The 22,388-nt window shown below is 38.3% G+C and overlaps 1 pseudogene; it reads right to left on the reverse strand.

Moving 5' to 3' along the window:
- Positions 1 to 8,131: 8,131 nt before the first annotated feature.
- LOC129106305 (xaa-Pro dipeptidase-like) lies at positions 8,132 to 21,736 on the reverse strand (annotated as a pseudogene).
- Between the last annotated feature and the right edge of the window lie 652 nt (positions 21,737 to 22,388).

Below are 22,388 nucleotides of genomic sequence, written 5' to 3' on the forward strand. Positions count from 1 at the left end.
GCCTCACCATGTAAACACTGTTGTTTTGAGATGTTAATTAGATAAATGTAAATGTTTATATATATATATATATATATATATATTATATATATATATATATATATATATATATATATATATATATAATAATGGCTATTATATATATTTATGCAGATATCATCCTGGTTTCAGCTCCCTGTCTATTTCTTTATCATTTAAGCTACATATTCAGTTATAGCCTACAATAGATATTTTTTCTAATTCAAAAGGGGAATAGCGCAAGACACAAGACCTTGTTGAGTCACACAGGAGATCTGTTATCGGTTCCTTTTTTTTCTTCTTTTCTTGCCATGTGCTGAGGAAGTGAAATCGTCCATGTTCATGAATATAAATGATCCCACACTAAGACAATTAGAACATATAATCTACAGGGAACACGATCTGTTTATACTCACATGCATAGTATGTCAATACAATCAATGTCATTAATTCATTATTTATTCATTAGTAAGTTTTTCAAACAAGAGGACTTGCTTTGGAGCCAGTGGACTCAGGAATTAGTCAGTTTCGGTCTATCAAGTGCCCAAGGGTTAGGAAACCCACTAACGCATGGGGCAGCCTTTAATTCAGATTTGAAACATGAGACAACAAAACTCTATTTGTTTTTTCCATTCAGCAGTGACTGTCCTGAATAACCTCTGGCTTGTTCATGCTCTTTAAACTTCAAGTAAATACACTCAGTTATAAAAAACAATCCATTCCAGCCAGTAGGGCTGAGAAACTCAGTTGGGAGATCTTGTCCATAAAAACCTTAATATTCTGAAAACAAAGTAAGACCTTCAGAGGCACACATCAAAACCACACGTTGTGATACAGTATACCGTCTCCTTTAATTGGATTAGGCAATGGTGCTTTTACAGTAAAAACAGTAGGGGGAGATGCAACTCTCTTTTGCTACAATGCAGGGAGAGTTAAATAAATAATACATTTTTATGAGGGACTACATGATGGATGCATATGGTAAGTTTTTAATATTTTTATAAACACTTTAATCTAGGAATCCAGGTTGAAGTTATTTTTAATGTTTATTTTAACCTTAATGGAGGTTATCATGAAAATGTGCATAAACTGTTGGAACTTCTGGACTGGAAGATAGCCCAAAACTCAATAATAATAGGATTGTAAAGTATTTACAAACATCATTAATCCCTGTCCAACTCTTAGAAAGTGTGCACTCGTTCTTCGTACTTCATGTTTTATATAAAAATGAACACTGAAGACTTATTTAGATTTCAGGATATTATTAATAAGACTCTTAACCTTTCCATCACCCTTTCTGCCACTGTGGTCTCAGTTAAATGAGGCCATTGCTCTCTGCACATTTTGCTTAATTTGAACTAGAGGCAGTTTTACCCAGAGCTCATTTTATTCATGTACATATATTGGCCACTTTTGAAAAGGCCAAAGTACAATCCAATTATAGCCAAACTTGTTTTTGCTTGCAAAATACAACAAACTTGCAGAAAAGTCAAATTAATTCACAGACAAATCAGTGGCTCAATTCACGCTCCCTCCTGACGCGCCACGAGAATAAATCCTAGCGTTCCACACCCATAACTGTGTTGTTACCCCCTAATGGCTCCCTGGCAGAGAGAAAGTGTTTCTGCTGGTAGTACAAAGGAGGACTCTGGGACACCAGGCGATGGAGGGAGGAGCATCCTCAAAGACCCCTGGACTGTCAGGACAAAAAAGGGACAAAATAACACATGTGCAGTCCAACAAGAAAGTAGGGTGTAGCTGGGGGTTCACATGCTTAAAATTTCTGGTGGAAGACATTAAAAACAGTGTTTTTTTGAAGGGCTATTGACTATGAAGTTGATGTCTGATCAAACTGGCTCAAAAAGATAAGATAAGATAAAAGAATCCTATATTAGTCCCACAGCGGGGAAATTTGAAGGATTACAGCAGCAGAGAGGACAGTGCAAACAAGAGAAATAAGTAAAAAAACAAGATCAAAACAAGTATTATAAATAAGTTAATAAGTAATCACACAGTAAAGAATAATAAATAAGTAAAAAAAGGTTAAAAATCCTCAATAACTAAAATATTATACAAACAGACAGAACAATTTTTTGTATTGCACAGATTTTTTATTTTGCACAGATTTATATTGTCAATTTTTGGTATGTATGGTCTACTGGGAGCAGAGTTGGTTGTGCAGCCTGACAGCGGCAGGAAGGAAAGACCTGCAGTACCTCTCCTTCATACACTGGGGGTGAAGCAGCCGGGGGCTGAAGGAGCTGTACAGAGCTGCCAGAATGTCCTGCATGGGGTGGGAGGTGTTGTCCATCAGAGATAGCATTCTCCTGTCTCCCACCATCTCCACTGTATCCAGTGGACACCCCAGGACGCTGCTGGCCTTCCTGACAAGTTTGTTGAGTCTCTTCCTGTCGGCTGTCGAGATGCTGCTGCCCCAGCAGACCACTCCATAAAAGATGGCTAATGCCACCACAGAGTCGAAGAAGGTCCTCAGGAGTGGTGAAGAGGAATGAAGCTAGAACGGTTCCTTGTTGGGCCCCCGTGCTGCAGGACACCAGGTCGGACTCACACTCCCGTATCCGCACATACTGTGGACGGTTGGTGAGGTAGTCCAGGATCCATGCAGTGAGGTGGTGGTCCCCCCCGTCTGCTCCAGCTTGTCCCTCAGAAGCAAAAAGGCTGGAGGTGTTGAAGGAAATCGAAAAACATGACTCTCACAGTGCTTCCAGCCTTTTCCAGGTGAGAAAGGCATCTGTGTAGCAGGTAGATGACAGCGTCATCCACCACGATGCCAGGTTGTTAAACCAAACAAGGCTTAACCCTTTACATGCAAGACTGAGATTGTTGAGAAATAAATATTTGCAGTTAGCATTTATTCCTAGTGACTCATGTTTTACTGTAAATTACAGTGAATACAGAAGAAGGCTATTGGTAATGCTTCCATGTTGCCCACTGGAATACAGTGGTAGGAGGGTAGAACAGTTTTCACCACTTATGTGAAAACTAAGACAAAAGCAGAGTTTGTAGATGAATTTCGGCAAAATATAACCATAAGCATATGGATGGAAAAGGAAAACAAAGGTGTGTATCATCATGCAGAAATGATTTGAGAAGGTTCTGTAAACACTGTTATACTTTTGATCCATTCAAAAGACTCCTCACTACCGTAATTTATCGTAACAATCATGTATGACCAAGCTACAGACCTTTTACATAAAGGATTACAAAAGATGGATCAGATAGCTTTAAGATTCATCCAGAAACTAACCCATTCCCTCTCCTCCAAACCCGCTTCAGTCTATTAGGCAGATAGCGGAGTGTGTGTTAGAAGCACCATTGATGCCGATTATTTACTCTCTTCAAATGACCAGAAGAGGGTTTAATTAAAACGTAAAAAGCCGCCTGCAGGCAGATGGATTCCGCTGAGTGGGTTCTTACTGTAATACCTTCTGTTGAGTGAGGCACACGTGTGTCTGACAGAAGTGAGGAAAAGTATGAACTTCTGCCAAAATACATCAAACCACCATAAAAACAACTAGAATATCAGCCTGGTGGTTGTATGCCTTCACCAACCAGACATAGCTTCAGTTTACATCAATGTCTGTCCAAAATGTCATCACATCATCATTTTATCCTAATGGACATTTGTGTGAGATTGACATAATTAGTGTAGGAGTTCTTGAGTAATGGCCAAAAAGGTGTTTTGTCTGATAACAGTGACATATTACCATGATATTTTAATCAGTTTAACCTTGAGTCTGAGTGGATGTTTGTGCCAAATTTGAAGACATTCACTAAAGGCTTTCCTGAGAATGGATCGAACTGACAACCTAAACCACCGGCGTGGTGGTATAAAAACTTAATTATCTAAATATAAATGTTTCCTTTAAAAGCAGATTGTTGTCATGCTACTGACATCATTATACTATTATTACTATAGAGCAGCAACTTCTAATTTGGAGCCTGGGTCTGAATAACAAATAACAAATAACAAAGCTCTCTCTTAAGACTTAGTCTCTCCACCAATGTGCCTTGAGCAAGTTTCATTTATGAATTTATGAATTTAGTCATACTCCTGATCTCTTAGTTTTTGTTATCGGTGTCCATCAGCCAATCGGAAAATATAAATTGTGAGGCAGAGGGCACGTTTCCCCAAGCGCCTGGATGACAGTGTAAAGCTGAACTTGTACCGGAGAGCTGAGGTGTGACGGCGAGCCAGAATGTGAATGTGAATTAGGGGAGTTGCTGAAAAAGAAACAGATACACAAAAACTTAAAATTGAATAAATTGGAAATAGCTTGTTGGAGCAGCTACACTAGATGCAAAATTATGAGATTTTTTTCAAACTATATGAGGTGAACTCTGGGAACAGAAGATAGAGACTATTTGAGGATACATGAAATTTGGTCTAAGGTGAGAAACGGGAAACACTTTTGTTACGTGCCGTGTTGTGTTTTCTCTCTGCTCTCTCTCCCTTGTGTCCATTGAGCTTCCAGACAGACAGCCCAGTTAGTTTTTTTCATATTGTGATCTTTTGAGGATTTATTGTTACTACTGTTACTTAGTGTCGCTTTCCTTCTTTAAGAAAGTAGTTTTCAGTTGTAGTATGGTGAGCATTTTAGTTAATAAATTACTATTTTGTTTATTCATGCGTTGCCCATGACTCTTTTTACCTGGGTTTATTTACACTGTTACTTCATCGGCTGGACCTTAATCAGGGACATAACATGTAGTCAGAGATTTCTATCCTATGCCCTTTTTGTCAAATTTAGGGAATATATCCTCGGTCAGCTACCTGTCCGATCTGTGTGTGTGTTGATAATAAAATAAAAAAACTTGTGTTCATACAAAGGCCTGGCTCTGTAAATGGAAAACCATTAAAGTGGTTTGGATTTGATCCACACAGCACTTTTCCAGCTAATCATTCATTTTTTTTGTCCATTCAACCTTTATCTGAATCTCAATGAATCAATGGGGAAATGCCCCCACTTTTGATGATGTGTAGAGTACAGTTAAAACAAAATATATACACAGAACAAAACTAAAAAAAGTAAATAATTTACGACAAGACAACAACAAAACACAGTTGAAGACAGTTAGATTTTATATATATATATATATATATATGTGTATATTTATATATATATATATATATATATATAAATATATAAATATATATATATATATATATACAATACAATACTATCCTACACTATACACTACACTATACTAACAACTATTTATTAGTACCACTGATATGGCATATATGATGTTAACATTAATAGTAAATCTATTATTTATATCACCACTTTTTTCATTTTCATACACAACCTGCACACAGTACCTCTCAAGTGTTCAACTGTTTTTTTTAAATTGTATATGTTATCATTTCCCCCTATGCACTATAAACTTATTCATAAGTACTGCATATGTATCAATATTTAAGTTCAAGATGACTCAAGTATGCAATTCATTTGATCCTAAGTGCAGGTTTCCATGAATCGTTGTGGTACCTGGACCGTAGTCGTGCCTCCTGCTGTGAGCCGACTGACACCCACTGCTACTTCGATTATTATTATTAATCACATTACTATCCCTATTTTCATAACTATAATTCTACTGTAATAATTGCTGCTGTTATTATAAGTAGTCTTATTATATGAATCATTTATGTCATATACATTGAATGTGTTGTAACTCTGTTATGCTGTTCATTCTGTACACATGACATCTATTGCATTCTGTCCATCCTGGAAGAAGGATCCCTCCTCTGTCGTTCTCACATAGGTTTCTTCCTTTTTTTCTCCCTGTTAAAGGGGTTTTTTAGGGGAGTTTTTCCTGTGCCGATGTGAGGGAAGGACAGGATGTCGCATGCGTACACATTGTAAAGCCCTCTGAGGCAAATTTGTAATTTGTGATTCTGGGCTATACAAAATAAACTGAATTGAATTGTAAAAAACCTGGTGTTCCAGCATGATTCATTATTTTCCCTAAAACCAATCAAGAAGCGTGTAAATAAGTTACCAGAATTCTTCAGTATTCAACATTTGTCTGCCAGCAATAAAACAACTGTATTTCCCTTATTTTACATGTCTAGTGGTCATCAATTGATTTTAATGAGGAGTGTTCTTGAGATCCTCTGAAATAAACAAAGTAACTAATTATTTGTACACTTTACAGCATAATTCCTCTGTGTGATTCCTACATTGATTCAGTTAAATGTCACATAGAGGACCAGCATGTATGTTTCTGATTTAAGTCACCCATCTAGAGGACAAAGGCGGTATTACAACACACATTTACAAGTGAAGTTCCACTTCTCATAGTGATTCATCTTCAAGACAAAACTGTCAGGAAATGATCTTATGTCAGAGGACAAGAGGTCTACAAGTGTCTTGTCTGGTTCACAGAACCTTTGTGGTCCAATGTACTGAATGGTAGTTATTTATAGTATTTTATTGTGCTTAATACTAAGAGTTGAAGCACAGAATTTAAAACAATGCAAAACCTATTTAAAACTATGACCTTTTAAAACTTTTTCGAGACACTATACTATGGCTTAAAAAAATAAAATTGACATACTGTTCTATGATCTTTTTATGACTTGCTATACGAAAACTATTTTTGACATACTAGACTTTTTTTCACTTTTCTAAACAATTTTTTTGGACATAATATCCTAGGAGTTTTTTCGACACTATAGTATGATTAAAAAAAATACTTTATTATGGTTTTCTTTTACTGTCTAAGACATGATTTTTGTTGTTTGAAATACAATAGTATGACTTTTTTTGACATTCTAAACTTTGACTTTGTTTTTGATCAATACTATACCTTGACTTTTTTTACGATTTTCGACATACTATACTATGACTTTTTAAAAACTTTTTGGGACATTCTAAACTATGCCTTTTAAAATATTTTGGACATACTATACTATTACTTTTTGCACTTTATCTACATACTATACTATGAATATTTTGTAACTTTTTGACATTCTTAATCGACCTTTATTAAATTATTTGACATAACATACTATGACTTTTTTGACATACTTTTACTTTTGACATTCTATCAACTGTATTTTTATGAAATAGATTACTCTGTCTTTGATTTTTTTAAACATAATATTCTTTGCCTTTTTTGACATACTATACTGAGAGTTCCATAATAAGAATTCTTAATAACATTTTAAAACATACTATACTATGACTTTTTTTGACATACAACTTTTGATGACATACTGAACTATTACTTTTAGTGCCATACACCATTTCTTATTATGACATACTATACTATAACGATTTTATAACTTTTAACTTTTTTTTTACTTCCCCATGGCATTTGTTAACATATTAAATTACTTTTAATTTCTTTTTTTCACATAGGTCACTATTACTTATATTACAAAAAAATAACAAAACTCTTGTAAGCACAGTTGAAAGTTAGAATGTTTATTTAAATAAATTTGATGTCACTTTTTTGTATAAATGTTTAAAAAGAGGAACATATAAGAATAAAAAATATTATTTAAAAATGCAATGAATTATTTCGCGGGCAAGATTTTTGTTATATAAAACTGAAAATAAGAGTGAGAGCAAACTTCAGTTTCACTGAAGAATATTCTTGTTTATATTCAGTAATTAATGACATCGCACTATGCAGCTCTTTATATCCTGCTGTGAGCCGACTGACACCCACTGCTACTTCGATTATTATTATTAATCACATTACTATCCCTATTTTCATAACTATAATTCTACTGTAATAATTGCTGCTGTTATTATAAGTAGTCTTATTATATGAATCATTTATGTCATATACATTGAATGTGTTATATCTCTGTTATGCTGTTCATTCTGTACACATGACATCTATTGCATTCTGTCCATCCTGGGAGAAGGATCCCTCCTCTGTCGTTCTCCCATAGGTTTCTTCCTTTTTTCTCCCTGTTAAAGGGGTTTTTAGGGGAGTTTTTCCTGTGCCGATGTGAGGGAAGGACAGAGGATGTCACATGTGCACAGATTGTAAAGCCCTCTGAGGCAAATTTGTAATTTGTGATTCTGGGCTATACAAAATAAACTGAATTGAATTGAATATAGTGAGACGTCATTCAGAACTTCTCACTGGTGACGACGAAGCTGAAAGGTTTTTCGGAGTTGGCCATGAAAGCCTCAATCTCCTCCACAGTGCGAGGGACGCAGGTCAGCAGCTCTATACCATCAGCTGTCACGGCAATGTCATCTTCAATGCGAACCTGCCCATAATAGAGACACAGTAGTCAGTCAAACATGGTAGAATTACAGGAGGAGACACTCAAATTTGGTCAATGCAAAATTGTAAACTCATAAGAATTAATTTGCTGAATATGAGCTGGATTAGTCTTCTAAAAAAAATATTCAGGGAGAAGTTTTTAACTTAACACACACAGTTGTACACAAAACATTGAAGAATAGCAATGATGTGATTTTGTAGACAAAGTATCAAGTGTGGCCCCGCAAGATTTCTATTACCCTTCTTCTGAAACCAATTCAACAAACAACCAAATCAAACTGTGTAAGAACACTGACCCCTCCAAAGCCACGGAAGCGAGCCAGCACTTGGTTGTTGATTTGATTTTTGATTTTTTTGATTTCATTTATTTATTTCAGACATATCAAAATACAAATCAAACATCGCAAATAACACCAAACAAAATAAAAAACATAACACTACAATAAACAAAAGCGATGTGCCAATTATTTCACTAAAGAAAAAAATTACATACATTCAATTGATATGTCTGAAAAGGAGTAGGAAGAAGTGTAACACTTATTTAATCCTACCCCTTTTCCACAGTTCAATAATTAATATTATTTAATTAATATATACTTCCTGTATTCCTCATAATCTCTCTTTATACTATATTTGATATATTATTTCATATATATATTAATATTATTATTTATTTTTTTATATTTTCCTTCTTACTTCTGTCCCTCATCCCTGTACCTTTTGAAAATCCTTGCTTTGAACCTTTTTTTAAACTGGATCATGTTTGGACATTGCTTTAGCTCCTTGTTCATCCCATTCCACAGTTTCACACCCCCAATTGAGATGCAATGACATTTTAAAGTCATGCGTACAGCCAGTGTCTTAAAGTTTAACTGTTCCCTCAAATTGTAACCCCCTCTCTGTCAAAAAAAAAGTTTTTGAATGTTACCTGGTAGCAGTTTATTTCTAGCTTTGAACATGATTTGTGCAATTTGATATTCAACCAGGTCATTGAACTTTATGATACGGGAATGTAAAAACAGGAGGTTGGTGTGATCATAATATCCAGCTTTATTGATTATTCTTATGGCTCGTTTTTGGTGTGACTAGTGGTAGCAGTGAGCTTTTGTAAGTGGTCCCCCAGACCTCCACACAGTAATTTAAATAAGGTAAGATCATTGAGCAGTAAAGAATATGCAATGAGTTGTGATCCAATATATGCTTTGCTTTACCCAGGACTTGATGAAGCAGCTCTGGGCAGGGTTGGCCAGGGCCTCATCCAGCAGGTGGTTGATGAAGTATATGCCGGGCTCCACGGTGAGGACCATCCTCTCCTGCACCAGACGGCCCACACGAAGACTCTTTAGTCCAGGCTCGTTAATGCGCTCCACCCCCTGGACAACAGAACAGTTTATTAAAACCCTAGCGAACAAAATTAAAAAGTTCAACTTTTGATAATAGTAGTGGGTTCTTATTTTTTCTTTTGGATTGATTACACTGTAGGACATTTACAGCGCAGACTTAACGGAGGTTGCTCCCTGAGCACAGAGACTGCTGTTGGAAACATTTTTCAAGTGGGAATCAGATCTTCAAATCATAAACTATGCCAAAGTTTCTCTGGTAGCCTAGAATCAAGAATGTCATTTGACTTGGTTTCAATTGAGTCTTTAAGTGCACTGCTCAAACATTCTGGTTCAGACTGTGGTTAGAGATCAATGATGTCAGATAATTTAAGGTCAGACGGTCTTACTGAAACTAGCCAGCAGTATAGTCGGTCATGTGTCCTCGGTCTGACTGAGAACTGTTTTCATATTCAGCGAGCTCTGCTTCACAGTTTACTGAACATACTGACACCTTCTGTTGCTGAACACTCAGCAGTTTCACTGGCACTTCTGTGGGTTAACTGTCTTCTGTATTCAGTTTTGAGAAGTGCATAACTGTACAAAGTCTTCCACCACAACTTGAAATTGTCAGCGTGTCAGAGTTCAAACAGAATTTTCCCTTCCCCTCTCTCCTGCCCTCATCCTGAACCTGTTCCTGCAGCTTGGCCTCTATTTGTTCCTCTCTCACTTCTGCACCGAGGGTCTCTTAAATATTTATGACACATCAATACTGGAGGAAAAGGAATGTGTTTTCTTCTTTCAACACTAACCATTGGTCAGATGATGTTGGCAATCTCAGAATTGAAGTCTTCTAAACTCACCTCAGGGTATCCCCCCACATCGTGTACATCGATGCCCAGCAGGTGTCCCAGGCCATGAGGCATGAAGACGGAGCCCATATGAACCTTCAACATGTCCTCCACGCTGCCATTCAGGATGCCTATCTTCACAAGCTCCTCCAGTTGGATCCGGTCAGTCATGCGGTGCATGTCGGTCCACTTTACACCTTCAACACAAGCAGCTTTGATAATGAGGAACAGAAGTTTCTCTGAACCAAAACTTTTATTCTATAGTTACTGTGAGGAATTTTCAATTCAATACTGATGCCTCTATATCACATACATAATTAAACAAGACCATCAGCGAGAGGATTGTCTATTTATATAAAGTTATTTTTAATGCTTGTCATCTGTGCCATTGGGTCAGATTCCACATGAAATAATGCAGGTCCACCAGAAAGTCCATACACTCAAAAGAGCAGGAGAGCGCAGCAGTAAAATGAGATGTTTTCTAAAGAGAAACACTAACACTTTCATCCACAGGAACTGCCAAAATCCACACAAAATAAAAGTTCCTTGTAGTAGCTTTAGGTATGCATGTTGATATCATTAAGCCTCTCAAAATGTAAGTATGAATCTAAGACCGGGTTTTCATTTTACTTGCATGGTTTTCAAAGAAATATTGTTAAGAGCTCAGAAACTGTATTAAAATGTTTAAATGAAGATTACATTTTAAGTTATTTTCCTCGCTTTACTTTTGGTCAATGAAGTGTACTCAATAGCTAAACTGACTAAAAGATTATAACCTGGTTTGATGGCAGCCATGACAGTTTGGGGAGGATTTGAAGGACGGCCTCATAGATGGCCCTCTGGTCTGGAGTGAACTTGCCGTTGGCTGGGAAGGAGCAGTGATGTCTGAGGAGTAGCAGTAGTAATTCCACCCATGTCGAACCAACAACATTTAGGAACTAATCCAGCCAAAATATTGCAGAAGTGCTTTGGGTTTGGATCCAAAGTGTTTTTGAGGTGTTTAAAGCACAACAAATGCATGTACGCAGATAGCAAAAACACTAAAGATCACAATTGAAACAGAACAGCAAAGACGAGCATGATAACAGGGGTGCCTTAAGGAGTTTTTAAGTGAGTTCCCGGGCAGTTTTAGGAGGTGCATTTAAAAACTGTTGAAAGCTACTCACCACATGTCTCCGCCAGTAATTGTCTTTTCATTTGGAGCACCAGCACGACCGTAGTGGAGAACGGAGGAATTATTGCCCCTGTGGTTAAAAATAAACACAGTATGTCAATTTAAAAGACATATGAAAAGAATTATATCTTTCAATTTTTGATTAATTAAACCTTTTAAATGGAAAACCCAGACACAGTGCCTCTTTAAATAATCACTATCATGTTCAGGTCCTCAATTGTCAAGCTCTTAATTTGAAAAGGGAAATAGCTTGTATCCACTAACCACTAACCCCCAGGGAGTAGTCATTGCACTAGGTCCTTAATGCTAAAGGCCAAAGCATGATTAGCGACATTGTCTCAAAATTCCTCATCCATAATGATGAAACTAGCTGACTAACCCTGCAACAAAGAGGAAAGTGATTTTGTTTTGGCCGATACAACTCCTGGGATACTGCAGGGATACAGAGTCCAGTATCATTTCAGCTTAGGTAAGAAATTTCAGAGCAAATAATTAATTTTTGCCTTACGTTCCACAGATACAGGTGTATGAGGTGTGACGCATCCCTCCTTTAGTGTAGCAGTAGTGCTGGAAGAGGCTGGATAAAAGCAAAAAAATTAAAAAGCAGTCAGTCAGAGAAACCCCCCAGTGAGTATAAGGAAACTAAATATCAGCCAGTAGAGACCAAAGAAAACACGAATCAGTTGAAGGACTTTCACTGCCCTCTGCCTGACTCCATGCTTTTTAAAAATCAAATCAGCGATCGTTCTTTAATCATCACATCCAAGCACATCAAACATTTCTATGGATCTGGACGGCATCGCAAAGCTACATAAGCATAAGATTTCAGGGTTCTTGGTGCTGCTTACACAGCAGAGGCAAATTATCATGGCTGGCAGCTGCTCTGATGCTAAATTAGAAAAAATGATAAAAGCAAAAAACGTTAAAATATACAACCAAACAAAAAAATTATAAAAATATGAAATAAAAAATACATTAGATTACATTTTTTGTAATTTACTTTGACGTTAAGCTAAGTACAGTCAATTCAAAGTCAAGTCTATTTGTCCAGCACTTTTTTCTAAACGCAGTTGACCATAAGGTAGACATAATAGTAAAAGATAGTCATAGTAATCGAATTGCAGCACAACAGATAATGATTCCTGAAACACAGCAAGCAATTGGAGGGCGGTCAATACTTGTGATATGTCATCCTGTTCTCTTCCTCCAGTGACAAGACAAGCAGATGCATTTTGTACTTAATGCAGGCGACAAAGAGACGGCTGTTCTACACCAACTTACATAGAATAAAGGTAGTCTAATCAAAGAGGTAAAAACACATGAATAACTCTGTTGATATCTTTGGAAGAGAGATAGACCTTACGGCTCAGCTCCTTCTTCACCAAAACGGTCCGGTACAACGCCCGCATCACTGCAGCGTCAGCAGTGATGCGGGCGTTGTACCGTTTTGGTGAAGAAGGAGCTGAGCCGTAAGGCAAAGCTCTCGATTTACCAGTCCATCTACGTTCCAACCTTCACCTATGGTCATGAGCTTTGGGTAGTGACTGAAAGAATGAGATCGCGAATACAAGTGGCCGAAATGAGCTTCCTTCGTAGGGTGGCTGGGCTCAGCCTTAGAGATAGGGTGAGGAGCTCAGACATCCGGAGGGAGCTCGGAGTAGAGCCGCTGCTCCTTCGCGTCGAAAGGGGCCAGCTGAGGTGGCTCGGGCATCTGATCAGGATGCCTCCTGGACGCCTCCCTTTAGAGGTTTTCCAGGCACGTCCAACTGGTAAGAGGCCAGAAAACGCTGGAGAGATTATATATCTCGTCTGGCCTGGGAACGCCTCGGGGTTCCCCAGGAGGAGCTGGAAAGTGTTGCTGGGGAGAAGGACGTCTGGAGGACCCTCCTTAGCTTGATGCCCCCGCGACCCGGCCCCGGATAAGCGGAAGGAAATGGATGGATGGATGGAGATAGACCTTCACCTTGTCTAAGTGTCTTAACTGGAAAAAGATAATTTTGACAACTGAATAAATTTGTTTATCAAATTTGAAAGTGCTGTCAAAATCTCCTCAAGATTCTTAACAAAATGTTGATTGTGAGAAACTCAAAAGTTAAAAAGGAATAATGTGTTTCTTAAAAATGGAACCCATGGGCACAATATACACTGAGAAGAGGATAGGGCCCAAAATGGAGCCTTGAGGAACCCCACAAGTAAGTGGGGTCGCAGCCAAAGTATTTGCCTAGGTGGACCAAGAAGTTACTGACTCGCACGACAATCGGCTTGTTATGCTAACCTCAGCATATGTTGTTAACAGCGCACATCTATTAAGTTAAAGGCCTTCTAGACCTTTTCTGGGCTTCTGAAACGTGTTGCAGTGCGTCTGGTGGAATCTAGACTGATAAATGACTAGCAATAACTCCATTGTACTCACTCCAGTGCACCTATTATAACAATTATATAGGACGTTACCGCACCATGATCGTACTACCAGAATAGCTGCCGGGAACCTTGCCTTAGCTGCTAACTAGCTTAACTTACATAGTTAATACAGTCGCAAATATACTTTTACAAAGCATAACATATTTACGGTATAACATTGTTCTAGCCAGGGATGTCCAAATTGTCTCTGGTGTTATGGGTTTGGCTAAGGTAGGTGAACATCCAACTCAAGTTAAGTGTGTCTATGTGAGCTGGCTTTCCCCAGGCTGGGGGATTTTTTGCATTTCATTACATTACATTACAGTCATTTAGCAGACGCTTTTATCCAAAGCTTTGCATCATAACTCCCAGAACGGATGCACTGATCACATCTTGATCCACTTCCTCTGGTCATTGTTCTATGAGTTAATTTATGTCCAATGGCATTCGGGAGAGGCCATCTGCATCAGCATTTTGCTTACCCGATTGGTAAATAATGGAAAAGTCAAAGTCGGCCAGTTGAGCAACCCACCTCAAAAAAACTAGTTATAAAAGAGCAGAGTAACACAGGCTTATACATCTCTAGCATGAAAACAGAGGATCCATTGACAAAATGCACCACTTACCTCTCCATTTCATATTATTTCTGTCCAGGTTTCCACATTCTTCATGATCTACACAGAAACAGTGGGATTATATATGTGATTTAGATAAAACCGTTACTGACTGTTTTGAAATTGCTCTCAATGTTCACCCATGCAAAATAGCAGCCATAACTAGTTAAACATTTTTTCTACTGCACTACTGTATGACTTAATCAGCTTTTCTTGTTAGTTTCTTTTTTTCCTTATTCAATGCTAAAATAAGATGCATTTTAATGAATTGTGGATTATTAACACAAGCCCAGTCTCCAGGATTTACAAACATAGACGGAAATTGTCAGTGCCCGAAAGTACATGTTGATATAGGGGGACATTTTCTGTTTTTACTGCACACCTCCAGGGAACATTATACCTGACAATCTGCCACATAGGGTGGCTCTGGGTGAAAACATACTGCTGGAAACATCTAATGATCACACTCGTAACAATGGGGGGACAACAGGAGTACAAAAATATTGAAACCTTATGGTGACTGACTTCAGAGGACAGATAACATTGAGAGCTTAACTGCTCCTCAAACCCCTGAAGAGGTTATTCATGGTGTTAAGACTTTGAAATAAAATATTGCTTTAATGTTACAGCTTATTGGTCAAAGGCTATCTCTGTTAACTGCTGGCTTTCGAGCTACTACATAAAGTTAAAATCAATAGCATTTAAACAGTTACAGCCTTAGAGGAGTTTGAAACTCAATAAGCTGCTTGATACCTCCATACTTTGGCCGGTTAATTTCATGCCATGAACATTTCTTTTCCTTGTCCTTTCTTTTATTGTTTGAAAATTGAAGGCATAACCCATTTGAGTCTATCCGAGGAGGATCTTACCATTTTATGGGCTTCACTGGAAATCCTGTTGGTGTAGCGCAGGACCTCCAGCTCCATATCAGTCTTAGTCAGACGGCTGCAGACACGGACAGAAAAAAGGAGTGAGTGAGCAGCTCTCTCATTTCTGATCCATACACTGCCAGTTTATCAAATGAACAGCAACAGAGCATTGAGCTACAGGAAGAGATAGAGACTTTTTCTTTAATTCACCTTTCTAATATACACAACTAATACAGTAACTGATCTAGAGAACAACTGTCTAGCAGATGGTCCTTCATCTTTCCCAGGAACATTGTATATAAATAAGATCTGTCGGGAATCTCTTAAAATCTACTGCTGCAGGTTAAGAAAGCAGTAGCTGCACCTTGGTTGGCTTGATACAATAGTATTAAGAATTTCTACAATAACAGAAACAAATACATAACACAAGGCAGTGGTAACCAATAGTAACACTAATGAAAGTTAACAAAAATAGCCCATTATAAAGAGAGCCATGTGAGTTCCGCGGAGTGGAGGCAGCAGAGATGTTCAATCAACTCTCTCTCCCCAGGAGGTGTGCCTGAAAAGCATTCCTCCTTATTTCAGAAAATGTCAATTCATCTGGAGAGCGCAAACTCTAATGCCAAGGACAACCAGGCGAGCACGAAGTCTATTACATATGTGCAGACTGGCTTCTCACTCTGCGAGAAAAAAGAAAAGGTAAAGAAAAAGCTCCCGTTTCTGATTGCAGACACACTATTACCTGGCTGGGCAGCTGTAATTTGACAAGGTTTTTGATTTCAAAGTAGCAAAATTCATCTGAAGAAATGTTTAGCTAATTAAGGGAGGGAAGACAGTACAGTCTACATTTTCATCTTGAGTGGGCCTTCTGAATATTATTATAAAACCTATTTTAATTACTTACCATTCCACAATGACTGGGTGTAAAAGAGTGTTGTTCACTTGGAAGCTGATAAAAAAAAAAGGAAAATAAACATTAAATGAGGCTTTGGCCCTTATTTCTCTAAAAGTAAATGTCTGCTTTCACTGTGGTGTAAAAAATAAAATCCCTTCATCACTATACTTGACCAATGATCCCTTTCTAAATCTGCATAACCTCAATGAACATTTTTATGGATTTGCAAATCAAATGTAATTTAATTAAAATGTACATATTATCTTTGAGATAAGTATACAGTACAATACTTCCTTTTCAAAGCAGTTAGGGTCAGAGTGTAGAATAGATAAAATAGTGTCAAGCATGGAGTAAAAAAAAGAACAACAGGAACATTGCAATTAATTGACAACTAACAAGCAAAAGCAAGATTGTTTCCTTAATTATATTATATTTAGAATGGGGTTAATCAGAAACAATCAGTTTGTGTGAGAGTCTGTTGTGTCCTTGGTTATTAAAGAAAAAAATAAAAATCTCCCTAAACAAAGTATATTTATGTTAATGCAAAGTGGCACCAATTAAACATACCGACTTATTCCTTCAAAGGAGGCTTCGCAGCAGATGCTCCCACTATCTGTATTCTGACCTCGCTGCATGGAGAAAAACACACGAAAAACAAGTTAAATCTCCACCAAGTGCATACAAATGTCAATACAGTCCACAAAACTGGTTTATATCCAGGCTGATGATGTATCCTGTGATGACTGATGGATAATCTCTTGACAGCTGTAGAATTGGTGAAAGCATTTATTCTCACACTGTACTTCATAGCAGATGATCAATATAATAATCAGGTTTTTGAAAGTTGACAATGTTGAAGAATCAGGCATAAATTTTGTGTCTGATGAAATGGATTTTTATTTTCAATATGATACGTGTGGCAAGGCGAGGAAGAGGGAGGAAGATCTCACTGGACTTTTTAACTCTCTGAACCCTAAGCAGTTTAAGACACAGCGTGGCCTTGATTTTCACTGCAATATAGAAATCCTGCAACTCTATGGAAACAGCACCATCATGGCTAGAAGTAGAGAGAACTAAAAAAAAAAAAAAAGTTACCATGCCATAAATCGTAAAAAACAAAACAACGCAAATTTAATTTATTTTAAAATATGTTTTATCAAAACTTAAAAACACTGGAATCTATATATCCAACATTTTCCAAGGGATTGTGAGGAACGCATAATATATATTTTTTTACAGTATCAAGTTACCTCAAATGGTTTATTCTGGGCAAGATTTGAAATGTGACATGTAGAATAAAATGTTTTTGATGAAATATCCCAATTTTAAGCTTCGCTTTTTCTGAAGAAAGCATTATTCACACATGATGTGTAGTTTTGGCGATTGTTTGAAAAAAACATGCTTTTCAATGTTGTTTTCAAGTTTAGGAGTTAAAGAATACTATCCTTAAGTCGGTTCAGTAAAATACTCCAACAAGACACTTGAAGAATTGGTTCTGTGATCAGTCATCTAACACAAAAGAAAACTGGTTATCAATAGAAGTAATCAGGTAGAAGTGAGTGATGCAGTGTTCTAGCTACACTCCACAATACAGAGAAACCAACAGCATACCAGTGTTAGGAGCACTGCTGGTCTCAGGTTGGACAGGACATCAGCAATCTGCAAGGAAGCAGACAAGGATTAATTAGAAGACCCAGACACACAGTGGGGCAGCAGAGACTACAAGCACCAGTTTCCTTCTGCTCTCTGTCTGCAGAATAAAGGTCACTCTGGCAGACGCAGATGCGGCTACGTGGTCAACAGCCTAAATGTCGGATAACAGATCCCTGACTCTGTGCTAAGAGACACTGGTGATATTTGAGCATTGTTATTATTATTGATACCACTAAAATTGACTTCACAACACGTTCACTGCCCTCCCTTACACCTCAAATCTAAATTTGCAGCTTAATTTTGAGACATCGGATTGATTGGTCTTATGCTTAAAAGTTTTAAATTATGTTATTAGTGTATCATTCTCAGATAAACAGTGATTCAATTAGTCAATGATTAGCTACAACGATAACTTCAACCTGTTAAATCAGTTATAAATCTGCCTTTTAACATTTATGACTGAAAATATAATCTAAGAAGACATTTGACATCTCGAAGTGGATGGCGACACACCACCTGAAGCTCAACCTGGACAAAACCGAGCTACTGTTCCTCCCGGGGAAGGGTTGCCCGCACCGAGACCTGTCCATCACCATTGATGATGCCGTGGTGACGCCAACTCGGACTGTGAGGAATCTGGGTGTGACCCTGGACGACCAACTGTCGTTCTCAGCAAACATTGCATCGGTCACACGCTCCTGCAGATTCCTGCTCTACAACATCAGGAGGATTCGCCCCTTCCTCACTGAGGAGACGGCGCAGGTGCTCATCCAGGCTCTGGTCATCTCCCGCCTGGACTACTGCAACTCACTACTTGCCGGAGCCCCGGCGTCGGCCATCAGACCTCTGGAGCTTGTCCAGAAAGCTGCAGCACGTCTGGTGTTCAATCGCCCCAAGTTCTCCCACACAACTTCCCTTCTCCGTTCTCTACACTGGCTCCCTGTAAGAGCTCGCATCCAGTTTAAGACTCTGGTGCTAGCCTACAGGGCAGTGAAAGGAACAGCTCCTTCCTATCTCCAGGCCTTGGTCAAGCCCTACACCCCCGCCCGACCACTTCGCTCTGCTGCCTCGGGCGACTGGTTGCCCCGTCGCTCAGAGGTCCCTGCGGCCGATCCACCCGGTCACAGCTTTTTCTGTCCTGGCCCCTCAGTGGTGGAATGAACTCCCCACTGACGTCAGGACAGCAGAGTCGCTGCCCATCTTTCGGCGCAGGCTGAAAACTCAAGAAGTACTACCCTGAGCCTTCCTCGTAGCACTTATTGTATTCATATTAGTTGTTGCACTTATTGTATTCGTATTTGTTTACTGCACTTATCCTATTCGTAGTAGTTTGTAGCACTTATTGTATTCGTATTAGTCTGTTCCAATTATTGTTTTCGTAGTAATTTGCCTCTGCACTATACTTTTGCTCTGGTTTCTGCTCTTAGATGCTTGTTTAAGAAAGGAGATGCACTTATGACTTCTGGTGACTAGTAGTTCTCTTGAATACCTATGTTGAATACACTTATTGTAAGTCGCTTTGGATAAAAGCATCTGCTAAATGACTGTAATGTAATTTGAATTTTAAATGCATTCCATGCATGAAAAAGAATAGTTTGTGTGTGTGGTAGTTGTAAACCACTTGAGTAAAACATTGTTGTCAGTCAAGTGAAGCCAGACAGAAGAAGTATTGCAAAGTAAAACATTTTCTCTAAAGAAATAACAAAAAATTTAACAATCCTTGTTTACTTGCAGCCGAGCAAAATAGGTTTGAGAAGGCAAATGTGATTTATTGCAAATCCTGTACTTAGAACTTTCTTAATATCATCACAGTTCAAAAAAATATGGATATCAAGAAAACACCAGCCAGATATTTAAAAGGGATGAAAAACATAATCCTACATTTTTTCTCCACAAACTGCTGCATTCAACAATCTAAGGGAGATCTGTTTGCATGTTAAGCAGGGCGATGCTGCTAAAAGTTTTTGAAAAATAGAAAACTGCTCAAATATTCATGAACTGACTCTGATTAAAAAAATATATATTGTTCTCTCTTAAGTCCTTCTATAGGCAGCATTACCAACTGAATGCTGAACACCAGCAACTGGTTTTCACTGAATTTAAACAAACGAAGTGGCAGTTATTATATGATTTAATGTCGTTGTTGTTTTTTCATAATATCCTGCAGTGTTGAGCTGCCATTGATTAATGGAAGACTTGGTTTTTAATTGGAGTGATAATTAGCAAATCTTAACCTGTGACTAATTAGGAAATCTAACACCTCGGGCAGGTGCGTGGATGTAAAAATACCTGAAGTATCGTTAGCAGCACGAGTCATCAAATAGTCACAGTGTAAATATAGAAATAAACAGTATGTAATCATTTTCAAACACAAACACACACTTGAAGTGATTTGTTTGCCAGTGAAACCTGTTATATTAAAGTCAGATTTTATTATTTTTGATTTGTCAACAGACACACCTCCAAAATAGCTCTCGAGCTGTCAACTGTCCAATTTAGCGCCCCTGGGAATCTGCTGTCAACACCGATATACAGAACACAACCGTTTTCAGAAACTCTCAAAATAGGCCATTGCAGTTTTTTTGAGCAGGAATGTATTTTTTTTTTATTTAATAGATAAAATGAAGAGAATGGAGCAGTCTTGAATTTTTAAAAAAATTAAAACTTACTTCCATGAATGTTTTGGTGGTTGATGACTGTCAGAGGAATGTGCACACTGGTGAATTGTTCTACCAAATTAATACTCAACATGATGCTCCAATGTCAACATTTTCTCAGTACAATTGCCAATATGTCATGGACTGCACCCTCTGAACTAAAAATGTAGGCAATGACATCTTCTGCTGTGCAAATCGAATATTGTTCCTGCTATCCTGCACCACCGATGTCTTTGCCAGGAGGTTCAAATAAAAGAAGTTTGACTTTCACCTTACAAAAACTGTCTATGGAGGCGCTAATGTCCTTTGCTGCAACTTCATGGAAGGTGACTGAACATCAAGGTTCAGTTACTGCACAGGAAAAAAGGACAAGGAGAGAGAGAGAGACACACACACACACACACACACACACACACACACACACACACACACACACACACACACACACACACACAGACAGACACAGACAGACAGACAGACAGACAGACAGACAGACACACACACACACACACACACAGACAGACACAGACACACACAGCTGTAAAGACCAGCACGAACACAGGCAGACTTACATCACAGGTGTATTGCACCTCATCCACAGCATACATCTCCTTGAAGTGCTCTTTAGGAAAGATCCTGTCAACAGATGCAAAAGACAAATCCAGTAAATAACAGTACAGTCAACAAACAAAGACTTACACTCATTATTACACTCATCAAAGGACATAACAGATGAGTTATGTTACAGTTCAGGACAGAAATATTCAGGACGGAAATGGTTCTAAAATGGCTCTTGGTGGCATTTACAATAAAAATACAAACATTGATATAATGAGTTTAAACTGGGTTCACAGACACTGTCAACCCTTTTCCTCAAGTTACAGCTCAATGCCATGATGATTGTTGGCCGTGTGCGCCGCTCTTTGAAGATTAGTGCGACTCACTCTCCCATCCAAGTGGCGTAACTTTCAGGCAGTTTGGGAACAAAAACGATGGATTTCCCAGAGTCCACATCAATGGCTCCATAACAGTCAGGCTCGGTTACTCCAAAAGCCCAGTGGAAGAAAGACTCCTGCAGGATTGAAAGAATCAGCCAGAGCATTAGTGAGGGAGATTATAAATAGACTGCTAGAACAGAAAGTTACTTCCGGTCAGATTATGACAAAAGTAGAAATGAGATGCTGTCCTTAGGAACCGGTTCGCAGAGGTGAATGCAGAGTTCAAACAAAACTTTCAATGTGCCCTTTGATTTTTGTTCAAAACCAATTACAGTCGCAAGCTTAGACGGGAGTGTTGGGGAAAAATAGATCATGAACACAACTGATTTCTCTGCAGAGTGGATGGCCTACATATTTTTGACAGAGTGAAGAGATTAACACCGCTGTAGAAGCTAAAAACAGGACTCTTGAGGAAAAGCCAGGTGAGGTTTCGTGGCGTTAGCTAGATAGAATCGCTTTAGGGATTTGGCACAACCAGCGGAGAAGAGACTGACACAGGACGCGCTGGAGGGACTTAAACTTGCTGCTTGCTTGGGGATCAGAGATGGATGGATGGATAAATAAATGCATGACCTTGCCCAGTTTTCAGTTTTTGGACTAAACCCAGCATCAACTAGAGACCACTCACCTGTCTAAAAAGGAGGTCTGTGTCCGTGCAGTACCTCT

Source organism: Anoplopoma fimbria, chromosome 2 (genome assembly GCF_027596085.1).
Source record: "Anoplopoma fimbria isolate UVic2021 breed Golden Eagle Sablefish chromosome 2, Afim_UVic_2022, whole genome shotgun sequence".
Taxonomy (NCBI): domain Eukaryota; kingdom Metazoa; phylum Chordata; class Actinopteri; order Perciformes; family Anoplopomatidae; genus Anoplopoma; species Anoplopoma fimbria.